The sequence below is a fragment of the Lissotriton helveticus genome, chromosome 2_1 (assembly GCF_964261635.1).
Source record: "Lissotriton helveticus chromosome 2_1, aLisHel1.1, whole genome shotgun sequence".
Taxonomy (NCBI): domain Eukaryota; kingdom Metazoa; phylum Chordata; class Amphibia; order Caudata; family Salamandridae; genus Lissotriton; species Lissotriton helveticus.
This window is the reverse complement of record NC_136059.1, coordinates 1,696,459,640-1,696,482,314: the sequence shown is the minus strand read 5'-3', so window position 1 is coordinate 1,696,482,314 and position 22,675 is coordinate 1,696,459,640. Positions and strand designations below refer to the sequence as shown.

General features: G+C 41.1%; 1 protein-coding gene across 3 annotated transcripts in view; it reads right to left on the bottom strand.

Moving 5' to 3' along the window:
* PLPPR1 (phospholipid phosphatase related 1) overlaps positions 1-22,675 on the bottom strand; it is a 716,166-nt gene that overhangs the window by 567,124 nt on the left and 126,367 nt on the right. The window lies entirely within an intron of this gene.

Below are 22,675 nucleotides of genomic sequence, written 5' to 3'. Positions count from 1 at the left end.
CAAAGATTTGAAGGTGATTTGCTTTTTATTAATTTAAATCTAGTTTAATGTTCTTGGTCAACTCAATCAAGATAATCGAAACAAATAATTTTCGAAATTCTGTTTTAATTAACTATTTTCAATTGCAAATATAGTATCTAGGATAACATGAGATACCTTCAATAAGGTGTGTGTTCTTAAAACAGTCCTTAAACAAATACCCAAAGGTGTATACTTCTTGTTTTGGAGGTCACTTCAACAGAATTTACAACGTACAATACACCAGAATATGCCACTTCTGTCTTGATCTGATCTTATAATATTTTAGACAAAACTAGCTAAACACATAAAAGGTGACTCATTCAATTTGTTTTCACCTAAAATGTGGGTAGCACACAAACCATTCCGTAGCTGAAGGCTAACTCTTTAAGATGAAGACTGTCATAAGCCACTTCATTAATGTTTCAAGCTAGGGCGTGGCTTCCGTTAATGCAGTAGGTGAAGTGGCACTGGGGCTCAGAGGCCTCAGGGGCCCAGTAAACCCTGTGTGTTTCTGTATTTCCCAGTTTAAACTGCAGCCAGTAGAGCCATTTCCTTACTGAGCTAGGATCCCTGACACACTGTACACCACTAGTTTCAAACCCATCAGTTAAATAGAAAGAAACGTGTTTTCTCTTTTCATCAGGGTCCCTGTGTTTAATTCTCCTTTTTCACATAGAACAGTGAGTAGTTATCCAAGGTACTATTTGTTATCATCCTTTGAAGGGCCTGATGCTGTGTGGACCCACAAGGACTCAGACAAATGACCATGGAGTCCAAAAAGTCTGCATTGCATGCAATTGTCTACTTAGCCACCATGGGCTCACAGGCTTCTATATTTTTAAAAGTGGATCACAATGGTCCACTGTTATACAAATAAACCATAGATGTCTAACTACCTATCAATCAAAGGGCTACATCTGTACACCCCTTGCAATATTTGTCAGCACTTAGAAATTATCTTTTTCAGGGTGCAGAATATTCTTTGACACTTACATATATATATGTATTGATGTTAATCAATTGTCCTTTCATATAGTGCACACCACATACAGTATTGTCTGATACATTTCTGGGGATGGGCTCTTCTTCAAGCTTTATTGTTTATGTTTAGATTAGATTAATTTTAAAACACCTTACTAAATGCATTAATATAATTTAACGCACTACACTGAAAAAACAATTATTTGATTATAAAAACGAACCATTTTGAATTTTAAAGAGTTGTCATAACGCTAAATGTGTCTGGTTGCAATATTTAAGTGATAACTCTTTTAATAGTTTGATTCTTTCTTAGATTGAAGTCTATCAGACAGCACAGCTGTTCGGCTGTGAAAGGCATTTCGGGGACATGCAGATAGCTTACCTAGAAATGCATTCTGCCCATTGCTTATCCTTTGTGTTTTGTCATCCACATTTGTTACTTTCTATTTGTTGACTTTGTTTGATCTTGCCCGTCCAGCTTGTGTTTGTCCCTCTTCTGGAGCATAGCCTCTTTACCACCTTCCTGATTGGGCCCTTCTATTCTTCCCCAAGTGCTTGCTTTCCGGGGACTAGTTTTTTCTTTTTTGTTGTTGTGCAACACTCCATGAGAGTGCATATGTTTTATATCTCTCCCTTGTATACTTCTCTCCCCGTCACTCTCTCTCACAGTGGGCTTCTGTGTAACCGCAGTGCTCCATGTTGCTGTGTGCTTCTTTGTGATCCACACCTGCATTAGTCTTTCTCAGCATTGTGGATCTTTGCCCTCCCACTCCCTTTCATGCCATACTCCTCCATTTTGTCCATGTTTTTCTCCTTACACTCCAATTGCCTCAGCCTTTCTCCAACCCATTTTTCACTGGCAATTTTCTACAAAAATGTTTTAATCTAGCAATGCATTTCAGATCTGTAAATTAAAAGAAATATATGCTTGATTAAGCGAATCAGTTTCCTATGACTTTTCTGTCTTGCCCACTGCTTCTGTATGCAGCTTGTTATAGATGAATACTGACAGAGCGAACATAGCACCCTATATTGTAGGGGTGCATTATATTCATAGGTTAACCACATGTATCTTTATTTTATCATACAGTGCAGTGTTTTATGTTTATTGAAAGTATTTATTAAATCTCGTAAACACAGAATAATAATTTAGGATTTAAGTAAGGCTTGTATGTATTAGAGACACCATCATTTCTGTAGGCAGATATGAAGAAAGATGTTATGTTCATATTAATGTAATTGTGTGTGCTAAAGTTGCCTGCAGTCTAGGCCCAGAGCTGCAGGTTGTTTACAGTTTCGGTACCCCCAGCTACTGAAGAAATAATTAAAATGTATCTTTGTTTGTGCTAGAACGGTATGCTCTCATCCGATTGCAGGGATAATGAATTTAATATCATTATTTTAGGTTAAGGAGATAACTGGAATGTCTTTGAACAGTCTGAGAAGCTAGAGGGGAGGATATCGTCTGTGCCTGGCCTATCTACACTCCAAGGTCACCAGAAGCAGGAAAGATTTAAATGAAGAAGTTAGGGAAAAACACGACAGTACTGAAGAAGCAAATTAATATGTCATGTGATACATTTAGGAGGGGGCTAAGTTTATTCCTTTTTGTGTTGGGCGCAGGGACAGAAAAATCAGACTTCTAGATTTTCGGAGGAGAAGGAGCATCTTAAGAGCAAGCTCCATAGATTTAAGCTATCTTGACCCATTTGAGGTGAGTATTTCTAAGGAAGTCTACACGTGCTGACACCTTTGGGAACTAAGATAGGGAAACCAGCCAGAAGCATCATTTATGAGAGTAGTGTAGGGAAAGATATTTTATGCTTCCCTTCCTAATGAAAAGAGATTTGGATTCCGCCTCCATCTTGGGTTGTGTACTAATCTTGGAGTTTATTATTCTGTGTCTCTTCTGCCGAATCAATTATAGGCGTAGATTTGGCTCTGTATTTATTTTCCTGTACCTATATTCGTTAATACTAAGGTGTGTTTATTTTCAACTATTTTTGGCCTTATAATAAAACCCATAGACTAGAATTCGGAGTCTGTGGTCTTTACAGCATGACTACATTGTAAGTATAATTTTGACGTGTTTCTTCCCCTCGTCAACTTTTAGCAGGCAAATAAAAGACCATTGTAGCTGAACTTGTGTAGTAAGACAAGGCCCAAATTTGGCTCTATCAATACCAACAATTGTTTATAAATCCTGATGTACTACAACAGTCTGCTTTACTACACAGCTCAAGGTATTCTGTTGTGTTTCTATTTGTATTGTGTCTGGCCCATTATGGAGGTAAGAGCTATTTATCTTAAATTTATTATTTTTCTCTTTAGAGTTGCACAAAATATTCAAGTGTAAGCAATTTTACAGTGTTCTTTTATACAATCTTACAAATAAAACCACATTATAAATGCAAATAAATAATAGAAGGATTGACTGCATTATTACATGTGTACATTTCATGGTCTATCACCCATGCACATTGCAACATCAATTATGCAATGCCTCTTCATATAATCTGTGTCTTAGTCTATAAGAACTGTTGCCTTCATTAAATTATTTATTTTGGAATTCCCTTAAGCATGGACTTGGCCCACACATGTGATGGAGCGTAAATATTTTAAACATAATGTGTGGTTAAACACAGAACTGAAAACATGAATTTGAAAATTACACGTTGCAAACATTAGACAGCAATTTCATGAGAAACAGATGAGAGAAGTAGAAGCACCATAAAACAGTGTTTTTAAAACATAGTATAGGATGCATATGCAAGTTTTACACATTTTCATATGAAAAGGGATACGATTTGAGTGATATGAGATATGGCCTAGTGCTATAAAAGAGCATTATAGAGAAACGTATTGTATTGCAAAGTAGACGTTATAGCTAGTAAACAATGAGATATAAGGTTGAAACTTTGTAGTCTAATATTAGAGATGATACAGGTTATCAAAATGTTAAAACGATGTTTGTGAAATGAACAGATAAGAACGTACATATGTATGAAATTGATTAATTTTTATTGTAATTGATCATTTTTAGGGATAACTAGAGTATGTTTTGATAATTCTTGAATATTAACACTGAAACTGATGAATATTATGATTTTATTTCGTTTTAGTGAAGTATTAGAATGTACTAAATTAAGTAAATGTGAAGTCAAGTTAAAAGTTTTGTGTTAAGACATGTCTAGAATTTACCTTTACTCTGAAATATTAACAATGGCTTAGTGATTGAGAATATTGTTGAATTTCAGATTTGCAGTTGCTCATTCTTTACGATTTGCAAACCCGTTCCTATGTGAATGGCAGGACCGTGAACTGTATAATTTATGATCCTGTGTATTGTTACTATCTTTCCTACCATTAGCTGATGTGGACTCATTTAACGTGTTCATTCTCATGAAAATCATGGGAAACTATGCAGATGTTTCAACTTTTTAGGTGACATAATGCATATCCTGACTGACAATGGTCTTTCGATGGTGGTGTGACACTATATGACTCAGACATTTCATGATGAATTTATAAAAGAAGAAACCCCAGATTGAGAATATTGTTGCATTTCAGATTTCCAGTTGCTCATTCTTTACTATTAGCAAAACCATTCCTATGTGAATGGCAGGAACATTAACTGTATAATGTATGATCCTGTGTATTGTTACGATTTCTTTCCTACCATTAGCTGATGTGGACCCATGAAACGTGTTCATTTTCATGACAATCATGGAAAACTATGCTGATGTTTCAACTCTTTGGGTGACATAATGCATATTCTGTACTGACGATGGCCTTTCTATGGTGGTGTGACACCATATGACTCGGACATTTTATGATTAACTTATAAAAGAAGAAACCCCAGAAGAGGGGCAACACACTCAATTTATTTTTGCTCGAAGAGCATGCATCCTTTTTTTCCTTGGCTTAGATCGCATTCAAATTATTTTCTCTTGACAGCGCACCCAAGTTATTTTTCTTTATGGACTTTGTTCTTTGAGAGGGAGTGCAATGCTTTATTGCACTTCATTTATTTCTATGCTGACTGACTTTTAAGGATTCAAACTATACTCTTTGATTTGGATTATTGCTCAATGCTACAGTGAGTTGCAGATGGACTGAGATCTTTCTTGCCGAACCAGAACTTTTCTCCCCTTTTCTTAGCGTATGCCCCTAGAGACTTTATTTTTCTACTTCCTTGCCCAGTTAGGTTCCTTCTGTTAGCGGGTGAGTCATCCTACTATCCTAAAGGTAGCAGGACTTTGTGACTCTGTAATGCGTTTTCAATTATCCTAAAACAAATGCTGGATGCTTATATTAAAGTTTTAATATTTCTAAATGAGATGCTAAAGAAGTTGCTTATTCGAATGAATTTTGAATCTCTAATACAATGATTTCCAGTTCGAATTGCTGAGATTCTTATTGAGTCCAAATTGTTTCTCCATTGAAACTGTGCAGTGGGTGAGAAGTGGCTGATGGATGTGTCTGGATATTTCTAGAGTCACCCCTCTTTTTATCAGAAAAAGATTAATTTGAAGCCCCTCACCTCTGGGTTATGAACAGTAATGATAGAGTGAGAGGAAGAGAGTTTACTCTAATAGTAGTTAGGCCCTGTGCAGTTAGGGTAGACTGAGAAAAAGTTGACACACTTGTCCATTGTGTGAGGGGTAAATAGAAAATAAAAGAAAAAGAAAATCTCCAACACATACTTGGAAATACTGTACAAGCATTCATTGAATGCACATTTTGCAGCAAGGTTTCATGCTAATGTGATGATTGCAATACTTTTAAAGGTGACTGTTTAAAATATTTAGCTGCACCTTTTGCAGCTAAAACTAATAACAGATAAATAGGTATGGTTTTAATTGTTTGTACATCTTAGAAATATGCTTCCCTACAACCACAGCTAGATTAAACCTAGTGTTGAAAATTAGTACGTTTTTGGTGAACATTATCTGCGCCATCTTGTCTCTTCCCCTGATGCCACACTTTTGTCGTGCGCGCCCGCCATTTTGTTAGATGCCCCGATCAGAACGAACCCTTTTGCATGCCGCTGGCCCCTGAAATTGCCCTTCGCCTTCACTAAGCCTGCACGCTGACCACCCTCTGCTTGCACCTGCCTTGAGCCATAAACCCCTCTTCGGCGCTGCTCTGCCCCTGGCCCTCATCCTGTTCCCAGCGCGACACCTCCCTGCTTCCCTTTCATGATCTCCGGCCCTTAGATGCAAACCCCCTTTTTTCCCCGTGTGCCCGTTTTGTCTTCCCCGTTCCCAGGCCGACACCCAGCTCTGCCGATACCATCCCTTGCCCCTCCCCGTACAATAGAAAGCTTCCCCCATCAAAGGATCCCCGGGTTGATCAAAGCCCCCACTCCATGAGACCCGATCAAACCCCCCACATTCCGTGAACCGGCGGAATATCCAGCTGCGCGATATTCATCACCTGTTGTGACTAGGGTGGGGACTTCAACTGTAAATGTGTGTGGGAACGGGCCCAAAGGGGAGTTCCGGGAAATGTCTTTTTCATACATCAAAGCTTTAACATGAATGTGTAATCTACAATAAAGTCATAAACTTGTGTATAAGAGGCCAGGCCTCAGGGATGCAGTTAGAGCACCTCAGAACGATACCTTCTGTCCGTTTCGTTGTGTTCTCCTCCGGAGAGAATAAAAAACCTTGTTTCCTGCTTTCCAGTCTCCAGCGCCTGCCTCTTCATTGATTAAATAACTAGAGGGTCACAGAGGCAATACCGCCGGGCAAATATCGATTGTCCCCGACCCGACTCAGGTTTTTACAATTGGCGTCCCAAGCGTGGGGCCCATCAGCGACTCGTGGATCCAGTGGGAGAGGTCCCGACGACAGAGTGAACGACTGCAACGATCGGGAGAGCTCTTGCCCAATAGACCCTCGTCTGGCAGCCGATCATCCGAACTTCACTAGTTCCGAACAGACCTCTCTCGAGTGATCTACGGTCCTGACTGGGGACCATCAGGAGTGCCGTGAGAAATACGAGAAAAAGAGGACGATCGGGCGCTGGATTCGGAAGACAAGAAACTGTCCGCATGGTCCGGGTAAGGTCGTGTAGTCACGACAAGTTGCGAAATAATTGCTTGATTGTTTGCTTGTTTAAAAATACTAGTATTGCTCTTTATTTATTTGGAGATTCACTGTCTACAAACGGAGAAACAACGGGCTCTCTCTTTGCAAGCAGTGGAGGATAGGTAGGGCAGCAGCCGTGCTTATTTTTTCTCCCCCACTCAATAATTACTTGAAACTGAACTGTTGTTCGCAAAACTATTGTTTCCTGGAGATTCCCTGTCTGCAAACAGGGAAGAGACCACCCTTTTTGCAGATAGTGAAAAGGGTAGGTAACGCAGATCTTTGCGGACCTACTCATTCTCCCCATTGTTATTTATTGGTCTTTTTGTTATTTTTGATCCATGAGGTATTCACTGCCTGCAAACAACGTTGAATAGAAATATTCTGTACGGTCTTTGCACCTAGTGATAAGATAGGCAGTGCTGACTTTTTAGTCCCTCGTTACGAGCCGTCATGTCTGTCTTCTCCCCACTGATTAATAGCCTGTTTAGCCCGGACCGTGTATTAGAGGTGGACCATATAGCTCCACTAGAAGGCACCCCTAATAAGGACATGTTCATAAACTATGGATTAGTCACCATAGCCTATAATAAATTGTGGCACAGGTATACCGAAGAGAGTCAAGACAAACAGTGGCCACTGGCAGGATCCTTTGACCTTGATAAAATAGAAACGTTAGAAATAGCCCTTCGAAATAATAAGACAACGCCAATTATGCTCGACAGTCTCGGTATGTGGCGCAGAGAGGCTATGCAACGACAGAGAAAAGACGAGGACAAACCAAGTAGAGAAATATACCGACAGGACAACCCCAGGACACCGCTACCCACAACTTATCCCCCGACACTATGCAAAAGACGACCAGACTTAGGGCAAAACCAATGCGCTTTTTGTAGGTATGTCGGACACTGGAAAGCCCAATGCCCGACTCTACTGAGCGTGAGTAAAGGCAAAGGGCCGACAGGAACGACAGACCGGCAGTACAAGAAAAAGCGCGAGACAAAGAAGAACCCGACTTACATAGACAGACCAGACAGAACCACCACGTTTGATTATGCCCGATGGCACAGATTTCGCCAGGACAATTTCAGCGGCATGCTCAAGTTCTCCTAGGTCGGGCAACGTCAAGACGGGAACCCAACCTCGTTTCAAATTCACAGACAGAAAGAGATAATTATGACCAATAACTGTTTTATATTCGTCTTGGGTCTTTGTATGTCGTACTTGTACTGTCCCCCGTCTGAGTTTGTGTGTATGTAATGTACAAGTCTGCGTCATCCCTCTACACGTGTTTCCGTGTTACTCAACCTCTGTTAGCAGAAACTTAGCATAAAAGCAACCTGGAAAGAAAGAAATGGTAAAACAAAATTCGTAGACCATTAATGAACTTGAACTTTTTAATTTAACACAACAAACAAGGAATAATAACGGGAAACTGTAGAAAACGAAAGTCAAACAGAACATTCGCCCCCCCCCCATTCTGGAACCTTCCAAAGTAGGGCAGGGTTACGGCTACACCCAACCAACGGCAACCCATATAAGGCGGGCCCGGCCGCCAACTCTTGGTCAGGAAATCTTAACGTATGGGGGAGCCGGAGGAGAGGCAGGAGCCAGCAGCCTGGGCAGTTGTAGGTAGTTCCGCCACATGTCTCCTCGGCCAGCCGCAACGGGCCTAGATAGACTTAAGTAGTCCCGCCACATGTCCAGAGAAGAACGAGGCACCTCTTCCTTTTCTCTTCCGTCACAGCCGCAGCAGCTCTGGACGGCGGGATGTCCTGCACGTACCTCCACAACAATTTGTCCAAGTTGGGCTGGGAGGGAGAGGCGACGCGGACGAGCCTCTCCCACCTCCACCGATAGGAGGTTTCCCAGCCCCCGGCCCGACGCCGAACACCCCCAGTCAGGCGATGGTGCCAATACTTCCACAGCACCGAACACACCATGGTGGCACCCCAGTACTTGCGCAGCACCGAACGTGCAATGGTGGCCATACTCCCACAGCACCGAGCACAGGACTTGGGGAACACCGGATGTGGAGAGACCTTCATGCGGGGCGATGAAAAGGAGCGGCATGGAGTGCACCGGGAGAAGGAGACGATGCGAACCAGTCTCCCTCGCCCCCCAGGTGGGGGCATCACAGCTGCACCCCAGCTGAACGTCCCGCTTTCACAAAACAGGGACCTCTTCCTTTCACTCCGAAGGATCTCTCCCACTCTTGCAAACTCGACGAGAGTGGCCCCTGTAGGGCCTCAAAATGGCGTCTGGGTCCGCTGGAAGGCGGGCCCCGGCCACTAGAGTAACTTTGACCAGCAATATAACTCGAACATTTGCCCCCTGGAGCACGAGCCCCCATCTCCGGCAGCATCTCCGCAGCCTTGAAGATCCTACAAAGGTCCCCGGCGGAACCTTCGGCCTTTGCAGGCTTCCGGTAAGGGACGGCTGCCTTGATCGCCAACGAAACAAACATGACATTGCCACTCCTTCTGTTAGCATGAATTCTAGAACTGCCGAAAAGGACTCTGGTCCAAACTGCCAGTAATGGGAAACATTTCCCCCTGATGCTGCTTCCGGACTGAGCCGGCCCCGCCCAAAATGGCGCTGGTATCAATCGGAACTTACGAACACCTCGTGGTGTTCCTTCGCACTAATATAAACTTGATGTTCTGAGATTTTATATGATCCTTTGTACACTTGGCTAGAAAAGACAAGGAGAACTCACTCGACGAACAGTATGAAAAAACCCCCGTTACAAATGTTGATTACAAATGTACAATGTATTATATTTTTATAACTGATGTAAAACCTCATTTACGACGCACACGTACGGTATGCATATAGGAAATCTGATTACAACTATTATGATTATGCTTCTAAAAATGCCCCCGAACCCCCCAGCCAATTAATAGACGTTTTAGTTTCTTACAAATGAATGAGTAAAACTTTCCGATGTTTTTATTGCTGCAAACGACACCCCCCACTGTACGCACTTTAGCCATTGCCACGACCGGCCAAATACGACCGCACCCTCATAATCCACATGCTGAAATGATTTTGCAAAATAAAGTTTTTTTGAAACTATGGACGGGTATTGCATGCTTTATTTTAAAAATGTGGGATCGGTGGGAACGTTCTTTTCTGTGCACCCTACTCTGCTCTCTCTTTAAGGTTAAAAGAAGATGGTTGCCCAGCCCTGGAGGACGGATCGGATCGACAACACGACACTCCGCCTTCAAAGTACGCGACTGACTCATGAACTCTCGCGTAGAGGAAGACCTTGACTTCCAAGGATGGGTAAAACGAACGGTGTAAATGAGGGAATGTAAAGGGAGGGTGAAATGAAATAATGTAAATGTTATAAGGTACAACGTTCCAAAGTATCAGGGAACGGAGCTGACCCAAGAACCGAAGAACCTTAGAACGCCACAGCGTTGAAGGAGGTTTTAAGGATCCCGATAGTGAGATACATCCTTTGACTAGATACCTCGCACTAGGCACCTCTGGTTTCCCTTTTACGTTTCCCCGCACACGACCTATATGGACACACTACCCCCCCTCGACTCCAGAAACCATATCCCCGGGGACCCTGCCCCGAGGAGGAAAGACGAGTAAGAGGTAAGTAAAGGACTTATGAATCCATGTATTTGAATATGCGCGAATGCTGTCTCCCCCACCCCCTTTTTCCCTCCCTCTGCAGGTGACATCAGAGATTACAGCCGAGGTGTGGCGAAGATCTGAAGCCTTGCCATGTCTAATACACGAAGCGGACTAGCGCCGCAAGGTGGTGTCTAAGCACGCCTGCAAACTACCCACGTATCGAACAAACCCGGAAAATTAGCACAACCTGATAAAAAGTGATCACCCTTAAACCAGACCGGACGAATGAACCCATGTCACGTATGATGCGAAACTATGAGAGAATGTGTGTGTATGACTGAGGCGTCGACCCAACTGGTCGAAGGACCGAGAATGCGAGAAGTGCGACAAAATGGTACCTCCTTTCTTCTTTCCTTTTTCTCAAGGCACGTCCCCTCTACCCTGTCTAATGCTCAAACTGCATGATTACAAGACTCTAACGCAGACCCGTGAATGCCCTTTACTGTGTAATGCACTAAATAGCCTTTCTTGAATACACTGCCACCCTCTCTGTTGCACGTGTACTATTTAGCCTGCCGTTGCACACTCTCTCTCTCTCTCTCTCTCTCTCTCTCTCTCTCTCTCTCTCTCTCTCTCTCTCTCTCTCTCTCTCTCTCTCTCTCTCTCTCTCTCTCTCTCTCTCTCCCTCTATTTTTGCACTCCCACTCTTCCGAGTGATTAGCCCCGAAATTGGCAGACTGCCACCCCTAGCACACCACCTAATTGGCTTCAAATATCGTCAGTATTTGCACAAAAACTTGTCTTTAGTACAATCACCCTGAGACCGCGTCATTACCTCTCCTTTTCCGCTAGAAGTCAATGAACCGAGGTTGGACCGTAAGGGAAAGGACAGGTAAGGCGACAGAGGTTCCCTAATCTGGCCCGAAATAAGGGAACTACATGTCAACGGCTCCTATGGTATAAAACAAGGACCTCAGAATACGCGACCCTCCCCACCCCGAATTGTCACAATACCCAAACCAGAAAAAAAATGATCACCCCTGTTACCTCCCCTGAATCAGCCGCCCAAAAACTAGAATTATGAAACTACCCCTCATTTCCGGTTGTGAGAGATGGGTCGATTTATGCCCTTACCAACAAGTTTCCTATGTCCCTGGTTGTTTCCCATAAAACCCCTGTCCTTCCTAATTAAGTAATCGGGCTGTAAAAGGTTATGTAGGATCCAGAATGATGTTTTACAAGGTTAACAGACTAGTCCAAGGTAAAGAAATCATCAAAATGAACCCCGTATTAGTTGAAAAGCAGGATGCATCAATAGAAAGGAAATGTTTAGCCATGTTCGTCTCTCAGCAAAATACCTGTGTAGTAAATAATTGTAAAGGAAAGTCATAGTAAATCCAGCAAGCCCGTCACCGGTCATTCATATGCCAGTTGTGAACACTAATATAACGGGCATTTTCACTCTTTGCCTGGAGCTGGGAGAGAAATAGACTTTTTGATTATCTTCATCTGCAAATTCTCTAAAGACTGTCTTTTCAAACTTGTTTAAGGGTACTGCCGTTGGAGGAGAGAAGGACCGGATGTGGGAGCACGAGGCCTGACTGCAGACTAAGGAACACCTGCGACATTAGCCAAGGCGAGACCACGACAGAAAAGAGCTGCAGGACGAGGCACTGTTTTCGACAACATGAGAAGAAAGGGTCGACCTGATGCCCCTGCTCGATGTCCAGTGTCTGTCGACAAGTCCCCGCTCTCTGAATTCGGTCACACGCTCGCCTATTTGAAGTCTCTCGTTCCCCTAGTTTGTTCCTAATTTGGCCTTGCTCCATCCCCCTTGTCCTCTGACCTACCCTATGGACTGTTTTGAACGCTCTTCTTCCATCTGAACTTTCTGACAATCACCTCAAAGGACACAGGGCGAAAAGGACCTTTCCGACCAGAAACGCGAGGAAAGGGTCGTGCCCTGCAACGCAGAACTTAGAACCGAGCTGGACTCGTAGCTCCACCGCCGGTGCTCAACAGCGCCAACGAAAGGCAGCAAAGAACATTTGACATCCCCAATCGCCGTTTCTGCTAGACCTCATTTCTCTCCCAGCCGCCATTGTATTGATCATGCTCCAATCCGAACCTGATATATATGTAATAACCTGCCAGTATGAAATATCCTTGCTGTTCTCGCTACAGAATCGTTTTTGTATTGCATTCCTATGACTTTCCTGCTAAACAAATTGATCAAAGTTTATCAAATAGGTCCACCTCCTAAAAACTAGAAATGTTAAAATGTATTGTTTACAACTCTTTTCATCTAGGGTTCCTACCGTTTTCCTTCTCATGCCCACCACAATAGAGAAAATGAACCAGCAAGATGTCTTGAATATGTTAAAGGGAGGACTGTTGAAAATTAGTACGTTTTTGGTGAACATTATCTGCGCCATCTTGTCTCTTCCCCTGATGCCACACTTTTGTCGTGCGCGCCCGCCATTTTGTTAGATGCCCCGATCAGAACGAACCCTTTTGCATGCCGCTGGCCCCTGACATAGCCCTTCGCCTTCACTAAGCCTGCACGCTGACCACCCTCTGCTTGCACCTGCCTTGAGCCATAAACCCCTCTTCGGCGCTGCTCTGCCCCTGGCCCTCATCCTGTTCCCAGCGCGACACCTCCCTGCTTCCCTTTCATGATCTCCGGCCCTTAGATGCAAACCCCCTTTTTTCCCCGTGTGCCCGTTTTGTCTTCCCCGTTCCCAGGCCGACACCCAGCTCTGCCGATACCATCCCTTGCCCCTCCCCGTACAATAGAAAGCTTCCCCCATCAAAGGATCCCCGGGTTGATCAAAGCCCCCACTCCATGAGACCCGATCAAACCCCCCACATTCCGTGAACCGGCGGAATATCCAGCTGCGCGATATTCATCACCTGTTGTGACTAGGGTGGGGACTTCAACTGTTAATGTGTGTGGGAACGGGCCCAAAGGGGAGTTCCGGGAAATGTCTTTTTCATACATCAAAGCTTTAACATGAATGTGTAATCTACAATAAAGTCATAAACTTGTGTATAAGAGGCCAGGCCTCAGGGATGCAGTTAGAGCACCTCAGAACGATACCTTCTGTCCGTTTCGTTGTGTTCTCCTCCGGAGAGAATAAAAAACCTTGTTTCCTGCTTTCCAGTCTCCAGCGCCTGCCTCTTCATTGATTAAATAACTAGAGGGTCACAGAGGCAATACCGCCGGGCAAATATCGATTGTCCCCGACCCGACTCAGGTTTTTACACTAGGACATTCCTATAAAACCAAGGGCAACAATCGAAGTGCCCTGGAGTTTGGCCCAGTAACTCTGCCCTCAGAGGTGTAGGTAATTCTGAGTGGTGAAGTTAACCATCCAGGTATTTTCATCTTATTAGTATATACTTCATTTTAGCCTTACATCACAATATACCTTTACACTGTTCTCAATCTCCTCCGCCCCGCACAATACAATGTTTTCCAAGGTACTTTGAGATTTTGGTTGATGGAACTAGCCACAAGAATGCATTTCTCTTACTTTATGAGCGACTTACCTTGTTACCTTTATCACTACAATCTCCCACTACCTCAGAATTATGGTAGAGGTCTCACCCTAGTTATTCGTTTACTAATAGCCCCAACTCATCATTTTCTCAGGTTGACTCATCCTACTTTGGTTCTATAGTCATTGTTGGAGACCTCAGCTCCAGGTCATTTGTGTGTGCTCCTTGTAATACCCTTATCATCAAGACACTCTCATTCAATTCCCCCTTGCTTCTCCAACTCTGAATAAACCCTGTGCTTTAGTATTTGGTCTTACTAAGCATTACTAAAATACTTCACTACTACACTATATCCCTTTACCGTTGCCCCATCCAACTCCCTCCTAGTCCTCACAAACGTTATCCTTCTCTTTTCTCATATTCCCTTTGTTCCTCAAAATGTCTATTGTACAACAATAAATTATCAATTAATACTTCTGGGCATGTAGGAAATCACCACACCAACCCTTAATGTGTGACATTTCACAAGTGCACTGCTACGCTAGTATGCTATGTCAAGTCACTCAATTGAGTACTATTACTCGATCTTTCCTAATAAGTGTTTAATAATATGATTCCAGCCTTGAAAATTCCCATGGGCTGTACTACGATAATGAACCTAGGAAGTGTGTTAATGCTCATTACATGGAAACCGTAATAATGGTATAGATTATGTGATGTAATTGTGCTGTGTTATGTACTCAGCTTTGTTTATTGTTACTTTCATGTGGGCTTATAGACTCCAACCCTTGGAGCTATGGAAATACATAAACACCGATTAGCTTTATGAGTAAACTAGACAAAGGCACTAATAGTGGGAACTTTAATTTACGGCAAAATGTAAAAAGTTGCTTTTCTATAATGTGTATATGCCACAAGGCTGAACTGAAGGTCATGTGCGCTTCAATTATGCTACGTCAAACTATGGAGGTAAAAAATTATAGAGTAAAAATATCAGGGTCTAAATGTCGAGAACCAAAATATCATGAAGGTTGGGCATATAGGTAAGTATAGGTTTACTATTCTTAACTTCACAGCTAAGTACCTTGAAGATATCTATGTTGTCAAGGTACATATACGTCAACGTAAGTATACTATAGCTATACTTACATATAGGTGCTTATTTCATGATATTTGTTGCTCTCGATATTTAAGGCACAATATGTTTTCCTCTACATTCTGGTGAAAACAGACTCACTAAAGAACTGCTAGAAGTCAGGTAGTGACTTTAAGATAATTAGCACTGGAAATGCCAATAGGCCTGGCCTTTGCAAGCTGGTCCGAGGGCTATATACAAGAAAAAGAAATAAAAGAAAAATAAGCAGTCACCAAAATGCATCTGCCTTATGAGTAAAATAACAATTTTAAATCTAAAAACGTCAATTGATGTAGGTGTTATATCAGTTATGTATTTTAAACAAGACTTTCAGTTATGCCACGCATTTCATCATTTACAAATGAGACAAAAATAAGTCCCAAAACAGCGCACAAATTGTAGGCAACTACAATATCACTAAAACATAAAATTTATAAAGGTGTGCAGGTAAAATAAATGGACGGTAAGAAACAGGTTTGCTACTGAAGAGAAAGCGACAATTTTTAGGCCCACGTGAACAATGTGCACAGCTGTTTGCAGCACTAAAAGTGGAGGGAGCCAATGGGTAAAGTGGGTGGACCTACTGCTCGGTAACAAGACATAATATCAAAGTAAAAATATAGAATGGACATAATATCGAATTAAAAATATAGAATGGACAAAATATCGAATGGACATAATATAGTTGTGAAAAATATCGAATTGAAGGTAAGTAATATCGATTGTCAAAATATCGAAGTTTAAAATATCAAAGTAGATAATATAGACATTAAAATATATCGCATTTTTAATAATATCGAATTTTATTAAGTGTTTTGTAAATTTATATGTGTGAAAAGTGTATATTATTTTTGTACTGTATGTTTAATTTTTTTTAAGTAATGAATTTTATGTTATTACATTTTTGCGTAATTTAATTCTGTAGCGGGTTGTGGGTTTATAGGGGAATAGGGTGGGAAGTAATTTAAATATATAAAATTAAATATACATTTTTATTATTTTTTTCAAAGAAATTTTTATTAATTTTCCAAAACAGAGATTCAAGGCACAATTCGCCAACATACCCTCGCAGGGGATCTCCGAAGCCTAAAGAATAGTATTCACACTTACAGACAAGTAGGGGAGAGGAGCCCCCCATACCAATAGTGTACCCAAGGCACTTCTGCAGCACAGTTGTAGGGGTCAGCTTCGAGGAAGATTGGGTACAGTCACAATATCAACCGCGAGGGGGGGAACATGAGGATTTGTGCCACATCCGTGAGTGTCTCTGCGATGATTACCGCCCCTACGCGTTTCGGTCTGATTAATTGTCAGCATGTGTAACTAGGGAGTATTGCACCTCGGGAGCTCAAATAAAATTGATGGTGCTGGTGGTGGTGCTGCAACACTACAGAGGTTCGACCGTATGGAATCCCTCAGAGTTGGAAAAGATGGAGGGCCCGAAGTGTGGGAGGGCAAACCGCCGATGGTAGGCCTCTCGAGAGGAACGAGACCAGAGGGCCCCATTGAAATTCAAAGTTCTTAAAATCCTCTCGGGAAATATCAGACATGCGTTCTAAGCTAAGCAGTTGTCACAGGCGGGAGTGCCACAGGGACATCGCTGGTGCCTCTCTCTTCTTCCACGCCGCCGCTATAGCGATCTTGGCGGCTCCCAGACATAGCCACATAATCCTCTTATCGGCCCTGGTTTGGTGTTCTAGCAGAGGATCTCTAATGCCAAGTAGGGCCTCTGTCATTGATGTCGGGATGGGGTACCCCAAGATGGACTTCACCTGTGCTAGGATCTCTTCCCAGAACGGCCTAATGGAGGGACAGTCCCACCAGATGTGTTGGAAGTCTCCCAGTAGGCCACAGCCTCTCCAACATCTATCTGTTAATATACATGTTTAACAATTATTAATTATTTTTAATTTAATTTTGTTTTTTAGTTCTGTAGCGGGTTGTGGGTTTATAGGGGAATAGGGTGGGAAGGAATTTAAATGTAATTAATTAAATATTTGTATTTATTTATTGGTATTTATTTTGAATTTATTAATTACTTTTTTAATTGGTAATTCATTTTCATTAATTGGTAATTAATTTGTATTAATTGATTAATTGATAATTATGTTAATTTTATTAATTTGTTTTCCGTAGCGGGTTGTGGGTTTATAGGGGAATAGGGTGGGAAGTAATTTAATTGTAATTAATTAAATATTTATATTTATTTATTGGTATTTATTCTGAATTTATTGTTAATTATTTTTTAATTGGTAATTAATTTTTATTAATTGGTAATTCATTTTTATTAATTGAACAATTGATAATTATGTTAATTTTATTCATTTGTTTTCCGTAGCGGGTTGTAGGTTTAAAGGGGAATAGGGTGGGAAGTAATTTATATTGTAATTAATTGCATATTAAAAATACTTTTTGTGTATTGATAATTAATTTACTGTTAATTTATTATTAAATGGTATTAATTTGTATTAATAATTAGTTTTTGTTATTGGAAATTAATTCGTTGTTAATTAATTATGAATAGGTAATTGATTTTAATAACTAATATTTATTTGTATTTCTAATTAATTAATGATTACATAATATTACATTTGTAATTAATTTTAATTAATGTTTTATTGGTATTGTTATTTAATTTATTTTTATTAATATATTAAATCATTACTTTCCCTACTGTTCACTGGAGTGGGAATAGTAAGTTTTACCCTCCTGCTATCCAACGCTTTCCCTACTGTTGCACTCACTGGAGTGGGAATAGTGATTTTTACCCCTACGCTATCCAACGCTTTCCCTACTGTTGCACTCTCTGGAGTGGGAATAGTAAGTTTTCACCCTCCCGCTATCCAACGCTTTCCCTACTGTTGCACTCACTGGAGTGGGAATAGTGAATTTTACCCCTACGCTATCCAACGCTTTCCCTACTGTTGCACTCATTGGAGTGGGAATAGTAATGTTTACCCTCCCCTATCCAAAGCTTTCCCTACTGTTGCACTCTGTGGAGTGGGAATAGTAATTTTTGCCCTCCCACTATCCAACGCTTTCCCTACATTTGCACTCTGTGGAGTGGGAATAGTACATTTTACCCCTACGCTATCCAACGCTTTCCCTACTGTTGCACTCACTGGAGTGGGAATAGTAAATTTTACCCCTATGCTATCCAACGCTTTCCCTACTGTTGCACTCACTGGAGTGGGAATAGTAAATTTTACCCCTACGCTATCCAACGCTTTCCCTACTGTTGCACTCACTGGAGTGGGAATAGTAAATTTTACCCCTACGCTATCCAACGCTTTCCCTACTGTTGCACTCTCTGGAGTGGGAATAGTAATTTTTACCCTCCCGCTATCCAACGCTTTCCCTACTGTTGCACTCACTGGAGTGGGAATAGTAAATTTTACCCCTACGCTATCCAACACTTTCCCTACTGTTGCACTCATTGGAGTGGGAATAGTAATTTTTACCCTCTCCTATCCAACGCTTTCCCTACTACTGCACTCACTCGAGTGGGAATAGTCATTTTTGCCCTCCCACTATCCAACGCTTTCCCCTCTGTTGCACTCTGTGGAGTGGAAATAGTAAATTTTACCCCTACGCTTTCCAACACTTTCCCTACTGTTGCACTCATTGGAGTGGGAATAGTAATTTTTTCCCCTACGCTATCCAACCCTTTCTCTACTGTTGCACTCTGTGGAGTGGGAATAGTAATGTTTACCCCTACGCTATCCAACGCTTTCCCTAATGTTGCACTCTCTGGAATGGGAATAGTAATTTTTACCTCTACGCTATCCAACGTTTTCTCTACTGTTGCACTCTTTGGAGTGGGAATAGTAATTCTTACCCTCCCCCTATCCAACACTTTCCCTACTGTTGCACTCACTGGAGTGGGAAGTCATTATTACTCTCCTACTATCCAACGCTTTCCGTACTGTTGCACTCTCTGGAGTGGGAATAGTAATTTTTACCCCTACGCTATCCAACGTGTTCTCTACTGTTGCACTCATTGGAGTGGGAACAGTAATTTTTACCCTCCCGCTATCCAACGCTTTCCCTACTGTTGCACTCACTGGAGTGGGAATAGTTATTTTTACCCCTACGCTATCCAACGCTTTCCCTACTGTTGCACTCACTAGAGTTGTAATAGTAAATTTTACTCTCCCGCTATCGTATGGTAAAAATATTGTATATTTTGTATTAATATTATGTTAATATATATATATGTATTAAAAAATAAATATATTTTTTTAAACTTAGATTAATTTTTTATTAATTTTAAAGTTATTTAGGTATTTTAAGTATGTTTAAGTTAATTATATTTATTATTTCATTATTTTTCAATTAATTTTAAGACATTAAAAAAATTCGATATTTTGACTAACTATATTTTTTACAACAATATTTTTGATTCGATATTATTGTACTTACCTGTTTGTAGATAGGAATTAAATAGTTTTGCATTCTATATTTTTTCATTGATATTTAGGTAAGTCTATATTTTGGTCATCGATATAATGTCAGTGAGCCCTACTGCTCCATTATGTATTCTGTGGTTGGAAGAAACGAAATGTAAAGGACAATTTATCAAGTAATTGAATGAATCCTAGTGACCAAAAGCCCCTCAATGTATGCTTGTACATTGTATATTTTTCGGCAGAAAACAATAGTCTGGCAAGACTGCCAAAGCTGCCTCCAAGGTCAGAGTTCAAAGTTAAAACTAGCCTTCTGCCATCCATTTCACTTCATTTTATTCAAGAAAAATAGTTTAACATTTTGCACATTGAGTTGGACAACTTGAATTCACTGAATGTATTGTACCTGTTGAGTTTAAGGAGAAATTGAACACAAACAGTGTACTTTGGAGGTAAAGGTACAGAGAAAGAGCTATTCACTTCGAGGCTCAATCCCAGCTTACCCATTTGACAACTGTGGGTGGATCTATACAAATTACTATATTTCACTGTGCCTCATTTTAACTGAGCATCAAATCATAGATCAACTTGAAGAAATTCAGTTCAAGACATGTGCTGTATATAAAACACATTTCCATATAGTTTCAAAAACAAAACTGTTGCAACAGTCGACATTATGGGCCCGATATACAGAGTACATGACACATTGTTATCTCATGGTGCCCTCATAGGAGGGGTGTAAGGGGATGTGTTGAAAAGTTAATATTTTACTTTTAAAAAGATGTACATGAAGTGACAGTATCTAATATATGAAAGTGAAGTAAGAATTCATGAAATATGCCATTTTTCTTCTGAAAGGTGTTTCACACTGTTATAGGGCAGTGTTTCTTAACTTTCTGCCTTCTGTGAATCCTCATGTAATGATTACTGGAACCCAGGGACTCCTACTGAATCATGATTGAAATCAGGGACCCACCCTGATTCAGTATTGGAAGTCGGGTACCTCGGTATAAGCATTTTCCATCATTTAAACTGCAAAACAATACACACAAAAGACAGAAACAAGATAGCATCAAATAATTACACAAACTATAAAATATTTTACTTAATTCACAAAAAATGATTTACAAAAATTAAAAGGTTAACTTTAATGGGAAAGTTGGAACTTTTCTAAATTTAATTTAGTCACTCATGGTCCATACTATATTCTGTTTGATGCACTTCCATTGCTCCCACAAATCAATCTGAAGGTACAAACTTTGGGCCCGATTAGGATCACAGTGAATCCGCATCCTCTGGGCCGGCAGAAGCCACCGCCGGCCCGGAGGATGCCGATTCACCGCGGCGAACACAGGAAAGACCCCCCGCCAGATTAGGATGTCTGGGGGTCATTTTTCCGTCTGCCGCTTTTCCGCCGCGGTCGCCTTCTGACTGCGGCGGAAAAGCTCTAATATGGTGGCGGTGTCTATCAGACACCACCAGCCAAATTAGGATGCCGGCGGAGACATGCTTTTCCACGGCGGGTTTTCCGCCGTAGAGAAGCATGTGTAGTTTGAGTATGGGGGCCCGTTGTGGGCCCTCAGGGGTGTTGGGAGGTGGGGGATGCTTCATGCATGCACAGGAAAGGGAAACAACCTTTACAACGCAACTTTTACAACGCACTACCATTACAACGAAATTTTTACAACACAAAAACCATTACAACGCATGTATTTACAACGCATTTTTTTACAACGCAGGTACCTTTACAACGCATACCATTACAACGTAAGTATTGGTAAGTATTTAATTATATTTTAAATTTTATATGTTTTGGTTTTTTTAAGGGGTATTTTTAGGGTTCAGGGTCAGTTTTCAGTTTTTGGGTAAAAGGGTATTTTTAGGGTTCAGGGTCAGTTTTCAGTTTTTGGGTAAAGGGGTATTTTTAGGGTTCAGGGTCAGTTTTCAGTTTTTGGGTAAAGGGGTATTTTTAGGGTTCAGGGTCAGTTTTCAGTTTTTGGGTAAAGGGGTATTTTTAGGGTTCAGGGTCAGTTTTCAGTTTTTTGGGTAAAGGGGTATTTTTAGGGTTCAGGGTCAGTTTTAAGTTTTTGGGTAAAAGGGTATTTTTAGGGTTCAGGGTCAGTTTTCAGTTTTGGGTAAAGGGGTATTTTTAGGGTTCAGGGTCAGTTTGGTAAAAGGGTATTTTTAGGGTTCAGGGTCAGTTTTCAGTTTTGGGTAAAGGGGTATTTTTAGGGTTCAGGGTCAGTTTTGGGTTTTTGGTATTTTTAGGGTTCAGGGTCAGTTTTCAGTTTTTGGGAAAAGGGGTATTTTTAGGGTTCAGGGTCAGTTTTGGGTTTTTGGGTAAAGGGGTATTTTTAGGGTTCAGGGTCAGTTTTGGGTTTTTGGGTAAAGGGGTATTTTTAGGGTTCAGGGTCAGCTTTGGGTTTTTGGGGTACAGGGGTATTTTTAGGGTTCAGGGTCAGTTTTAGGTTTTTGGGGTACAGGGGTACAGGGTAAAAATAAAATAAAATTAAATTTAAAATAAATCAATTAAATGAAATTAAATTAAATTAAATAACATTATATTACATTAAATTAAATTAAATTAGATTATTTTGAATTTTTTTTAATTTAAAAAATTAATATATACTTACCAATATTTACGTTGTAATGGTATGCGTTGTAAAGGTACCTGCGTTGTAAATACATGCGTTGTAAATACATGTGTTGTAATAGTTTTTGCATTGTAAAAATTTCGTTGTAATGGTATGCGTTGTAAAAGTATGAGTTGTAACGTCATACATCCCCAGGAAAACATGCACATATAACCTTGCGGCGGGTGCTGCTTCAAGCAGCATCCGCCGCAATGTTAAATATAGGGGATGTGACCGCCAGGGTGGCGGTCACATCCTAGTTCCAAGGGAGGGACGCCGCAGCCCCTGCGGACGGTCCCTTCACCTCGG